The following is a 6,199-nucleotide window of genomic DNA, read 5'->3' on the forward strand; positions in this document are numbered from 1 at the left end:
CACCAAAGTTTATTTGGAGCAAGATGGCTGCCGACGTCTGCGAGGGTTCAGGCTTCCTGGGTTCCTACATTCCTGGGGCTTGCTTTTCTCTGTATTCAAGGTTCTTTTCTTCCTGGGGCTGGCTTCTTTTTCTTCTCTATGCTTACTTCCTGGGGCTGTAGGTTAAGTCTTCAGCATCAAACTCCAACATCAATCCTCCAACATCAGAAAGCCTCACATCCAAAGCTCCAACTCTGTCCTTTACCAAGCCTTTTATCTGTAAGTCCCCAGCCACCAAGGGGTGGAGTTTCAATGCCCTTATGACGTGGCCCAATCAAAGCCCTAATCATAACTCAATCATGCTCAGTAATAGACCAAATTGCATCATAATCCAATATTTCTTTTTGGAATTCATCTTTTATATCAAACAGTTACAGTTGTCTATTATGACAATTGGTTTTCTTGCATTGAGCAACCATTGCATACCTTCTAAAGTCAGTATAGGTAGTTTATTTCTAGAAATTTTTCCATTTCATTTATTTGTTTACTTTGTAGGCATATAGTGTTAACAGCATCATCTCATGATATTTTTATTTATGTGATCAGTAGTAACGCTCCCCCTCTAATTTCTGATTTTATTTACCTGCATCTTCATTTTTTGTCAGTCTAGCTCAGTGTTTGTCAATGTTGTTGGTCTGCCATCAAAGCATCAACTTTTGGTTTTGTTCATTCTATTTTTCTTTACCAATTTCATTTACTTTGCCCCAATATTTGCTATTTCTTTCTTTCTGCTAACTTTCAGAATAGTTTGCTGCTTTTTCTGGGCATGCAGGGACTCTAGCGGAGGTAGGATTGCTGCCAGGAAAAAGGAAGGAGTTTCTTCACCAATTTCTTAAACACAGTGGTTCAAGGATGACCTAAGGTTATTTTGTTTTCTCTTCGTTTGTGAAAGAGTATAGTAATTTCTCTTGGGGGGAATCCTTAGAAACCAATTCAATAAATAGCAGAGTTAAAACATATGGCCTAGGATTCTGTCTTAAATTTTAAGCAACCACAGTGAACCCACAACATTCTTATACCTTCTCTGACATCATCTCTTAACACTCTCCCTCTTCTTTCCCTCACCACACAGGCTTCCTCATTGACCTTGAACATTGGAAGCAACCCTTTCTTAGGGAATTGTGCCTGGACATTCTCTCACCTGGTCTCACCTACACCAAGTTTCCTTTTAGTTCTTAACTTCTAATTGAGAGTTCATTGTTAAAGTGACTCATCTGTTGGGCCTGCTTGAACACTAGTGAAAAATAGCACCCATATATGACTGTCTCCATTTATCCAGCTACTATTTTCCTTTTTAAAAATGTTGCCATCTGGTATGCTATGTGATTACTTTAATTTACCTACATTTGTTCTCTATTATAAAAATGTGTGTTCCTCATTTTTTAGCACTGTATTCCAATTGTCTAGACATTGCCTGGCATATTACCAGGACTAAATATACATACCACAGGTAAGAAAGGATATTTCATAGAAACTATGGATTTCACGACTGTTTGAAATAAAGTGTGAGAGAGAGAAAGGAAAACTTTAACAGGGAAAGCACTAGAAGCCTCCAATGGGCCAGATGCATAATCAAAATACAGAAATCATTTTGACTTTAAAACAGAAATTTGAGCACTTCTGCTTGTTTGTGTGAAAATTATTCATGTTATTTCTTTATATATAGTCACATCAACCACATTATGTGAAGAAATGATACCAGAATCTCAGACTTTCTTCTCAGAGGAACCAGAATTGAAGCCCCTCCTCTTTGGGTTGTTCCTGTGCATGTACCTGGTTACCATCTTTCAGTACCTGCTCATCATCCTGGCCACCATCTCAGACTCCCAACTCCACATGCTCATGTACTTCTTCCTCTCCAACCTGTCCCTTTGTGACATTTGTTTCTCCTCCCCCACAGTCCCACCAATGCTGGTGAACATCCAAATGCAGAGCAGAGCTGTAACATATGCAGGCTGTCTCATCAGATGTACCTTTTCTTGTTGGATGACTTTCTCTTGGAGACAATGGCCTATGACTGCTTTGTGGCCTTTTGTCATCCCCTTCACTACTCTGTCATCATGAACCCCCAGATCTGTGCAGCTTCTGGGGTCCTGGATTGAAAGTGTCCAGAATTCCTTGCTACAGAGCTTAATGGTGTTGTAGTTGTCCTTTGGTACACACTTGGAAATCCCCCTTTTCTTCTGTGAACTTTATCTGATGATCCAACTTGCCTGTTCTGACACATTCATCAATGTCTTAGTGATGTATTTTGTAGCTGGAGTGCTGGGAGGGGGTCCCCTTGCTGGGATCCTTCTCTCTTACTCTAAGATGTAGCCTCCATATGTGTGATCTCATAAGCTTGGGGGAAGTATAGAGCGTTTTCCACTTGTGCATCTCACCTCTCGGTGGTCTCCTTATTTTGTTGTACAAGCATAGGGTCGTACCTTAATTCTGCTGCTTCACAAAACACACATTCAGGTGCTTAAGCTTCAGTGATGTACACCATGGTCACTCCCATGCTGAACCCTTTCATCTACAGTTTGAGGAATAAAGACATAAAAGGACCTCTGAAAAAAATTCTTTGGATGGAAATAGAAATGTGGCATTATTCCTTGGGTTGAGGAAGTGCCTGTGAATGTAGCACTCAATTTAAAATCCAGACATTGTAGTTCTTTGATCAGATATGGAAGTGAAAACGGTCTCTTTCTATTCATTTCAGAGTTGGATTTTAAGCTGCTTCCTTTATTAAGCTTTCTCTGTCTCTTTGGTATCCCACATGTTTCCCTTTGTCCACTTTTCCAATTTCCCAATGTTATTCTCAATCTTGGAATAGAAACAATTTGGAAATTCCAACATGTCTCAAACATGAATTTCTTAAAGAAGATATGTATTTGTGAAGTCATCACAAGCAATATTTTCTTTGTTTTACTGAAAGACTAGATGTGAGTTGTCCTGCTCCTATTGAAGAAACCACATTTCATATAAACCCATTCATATTATTATAATTTACAGGAAATTCTGACATTACCACTTTCCAGTTTTGTGTACATTCTTCTTTCTATATTTCAAATTTAAATTATCTTTCTGATATCAACTTTTACACACCTGTCCTTCTTAAATGTGGTCATCTCATTTTACCTCCTCTTTAGGATCCTGTTTCTTTATTCAGCTCACAGGCCACAGTGCTTTTCATGTCTCTGCCACAGGGTAAAATTGTTTTCTAAATGCACATCTTTAAGTGGAATCCAGAAGAACACAAATTTGTATAAATATTTGACATGGCATGGCCATACAATCACAGATGATCTTAAGTGTTATGATAGGAAAATTTAAATCATGCATTACTTTAAAATAAAATATTTCCTTTTGATGATGTGCACATATTCATTGAATTAAGGAATCTTGGTGACTGTATGTAAGGTGGTATATTAATTGGTGTGCAGGACAGGGTTCCATGTTCTATTTTATTTTATTGGAACATATTCCCATTTTTCCTTGTAAACTTCCTATGATGCCTACAAGCATGCCTCCTTACCTGTCTCTAAGAAAGAAAGCTGTGCTTTTAAAATATGAAAACTGAAACTGGCAAGTGAGGGAACAAACTATGTACTTATTAAGATACTTTTTATCATACTTGAATCAAAATTATCTTCAATCCTCATGATCAAAGGATAGCTCACAAAAGATCCCCGCCCACAAAATACCTCTGGTAATGGAGATTTCTGATTTAGCCTCACCAGTTAAGCAGACAGAAATATGAATGTCTTACAAAATTCCCCTAGTTATCTGGAAGTGAAACTTATTTTTTTTTAAGTGCAGGTATATAAAGAAAACTAGAGTAACCAGAGGATCCTCAATGACCTTCAAATGTCTGAAAGAATTACAAACACAAATAAGAATCAGACATATCTGTCTAAATAACATTCATACTGATCTGAATGTTAATTACTGTGTCAGATAGCCATTGCTTCATAACACGACTCACAAAAGAAAATGGTTAAAGATGCTGACTTTATTACTCTATGGGAATCTATGGTCTGGAATTCTTTAAATCTCTTCCATCTTCTTATGTGTCTGTTGTCAGGTGTGAGTCAACTTAGGATGCTTTGATCTTTTTGGTTGTTATCTCTCACATATCTTTGGCCTAATAGTCTTTGACTGTTTTAGAGTGGCCTTAACTGGGACACTGACCTTCCCTACATTTGTCCTCTCATCTTCCAGCAGACCAGACTGGACTTGTTTGTATGGCTGAGTTAGGAATCTAAGAATGAAAAGCAGAAACATGCAGATATTTCTTGAAGTACGCTGTCAATATCATCATATTCTATTGGCCAAATCAAATAAAAGATCCTCATTTCCACTTTTATTCAAAGGTGGAAAAAGGCCCTTCACATCTTGGATGGAGTTGCACAGTCCTATTACAAAATATATTAATAAGAGAAAGTTAGAAGAATGGGGCCATCTATTCAGTGAGTCTACTATAGGTACTCATTTCATTTCAACTAAGTTATATTGGGATATTTTATTCCAGAGGACATGACACTCTGAGATGTAAATATTCCCAACATGCCCCTAATGTGGGCTCACCATTTCTAGGATAAGACAAAATATCAGCTTTTTAACTTTCCCCAAGGTACCCCATTGCATCCTAGGAATTTATGTTTAGCTCACTGATTACCAGAGCTTTGTACTTCTTGTTTCATTGCTACCAGCCTATTCTCATGTATATATTGTCATATTTGACCAAGCTGCGCATTAATGTATTAATTATGATTTCCATTCTAGCCCTGATAACTGAGGGTGTCAGTTACTACTGGGAAGAGATGATGTTTTAAATGGAAAGAGACAACAAAGAACAAGGAATTGGAAAAATGAAATAGTTTTGAAACATTTGGTCCATTCTCCTGGCAGGATTTGGCCCTTTCTAAATACAAGTTTTGAATAGAAATGGGGATTGAGCAGAGACAGAGGGCAGTGGAAACTCCAATATTGCCAGCAGGCATGGCTTGAAGGGATGCTGCAGCAACTCTGGCAAATTTTCTTTCATTTCAACCTAAATTTCATGACCAATTATTCTTCTCTTAGGCAAATAATATTTCATTGTCTTCCTGAGTTTTCTATGCCTTATTTTTGGATTTTCCTCTATGCTATACTCACTTCCTTGTAAGTATTATGATTTTCAAGAATATCTTAGAGTGGAGGACTCATCAAAGGATAATATTCAATATTATTAAGATGTCTATCCTACCAAAACAGATCTACACATTCAATGTAATCCCAATAAAAATCAACACAGCCTTCTTTAAGGAACTAGAAAAACTAACTATGAAATTTATTTGGAAAGGAAAGAGACCCCGAATAGCCAAAGACATATTGAAAAAGAAAAACGAAATTGGAGGAATCACACTTCCTGACTTCAAAATATACTACAAAGCTACAGTAGTGAAAACAGCATGGTATTGGCATAAGGAGAGACACACAGACCAATGGAATCGAATTGAAAGTTCGGATATAGAACCTCATGTATATAGCCATATAATATTTGATAAAGCCACCAAACCCTCTCAACTGGGAGAGAATGGCCTATTCAACAAATGGTGCCTGGAGAACTGGATAGCCATATGTAGAAGAATGAAAGAGGATTACCATCTCACACCTTATACAAAGATCAACTCAAGATGGATCAAAGACCTAAATGTAAGAGCCAAGACCATAAAGATCTTGGAAAGTAGTGCAGGGAAACATCTACAGGACCTTGTAATAGGAAATGGCTCCATGAATAACACACCAAAAGCACGAGCAGCAAAAGAACAAATAGATAAATGGGACTTCCTCAAAATTAAAGCCTTCTGCACCTCAAATGAGTTTGACAAGAAAGTAAAAAGGGAACCCACACAATGGGAGAAAATATTTGGCAACCATATATCTGATAAGAAACTTATAACTTGCATTATAAAGAACTCCTATATCTTGAAAATAAGAAGATAAACAACCCATTTAAAAAATGGGAAAAAGATTTAAACAGACACTTCTCCAAAGAAGAAATACAAATGGCTAAAAAAGCACATGAATAAATGCTCCAAATCTCTAGCTATCAGGGAAATGCAAATCAAAACTACAATGAGATACCATCTTACTCCCATAAGATTGGCAGCTATGAAAAAAACAGAAGACTACA

At 37.2% G+C, this 6,199-nt stretch overlaps 1 pseudogene; it reads left to right on the forward strand.

Moving 5' to 3' along the window:
* Positions 1–1,731: 1,731 nt before the first annotated feature.
* LOC139437736 (olfactory receptor 7A17-like) lies at positions 1,732–2,642 on the forward strand (annotated as a pseudogene).
* The last annotated feature ends 3,557 nt before the right edge of the window (positions 2,643–6,199 follow it).

This window comes from Dasypus novemcinctus, chromosome 27 (genome assembly GCF_030445035.2).
Source record: "Dasypus novemcinctus isolate mDasNov1 chromosome 27, mDasNov1.1.hap2, whole genome shotgun sequence".
Taxonomy (NCBI): Eukaryota; Metazoa; Chordata; class Mammalia; order Cingulata; family Dasypodidae; genus Dasypus; species Dasypus novemcinctus.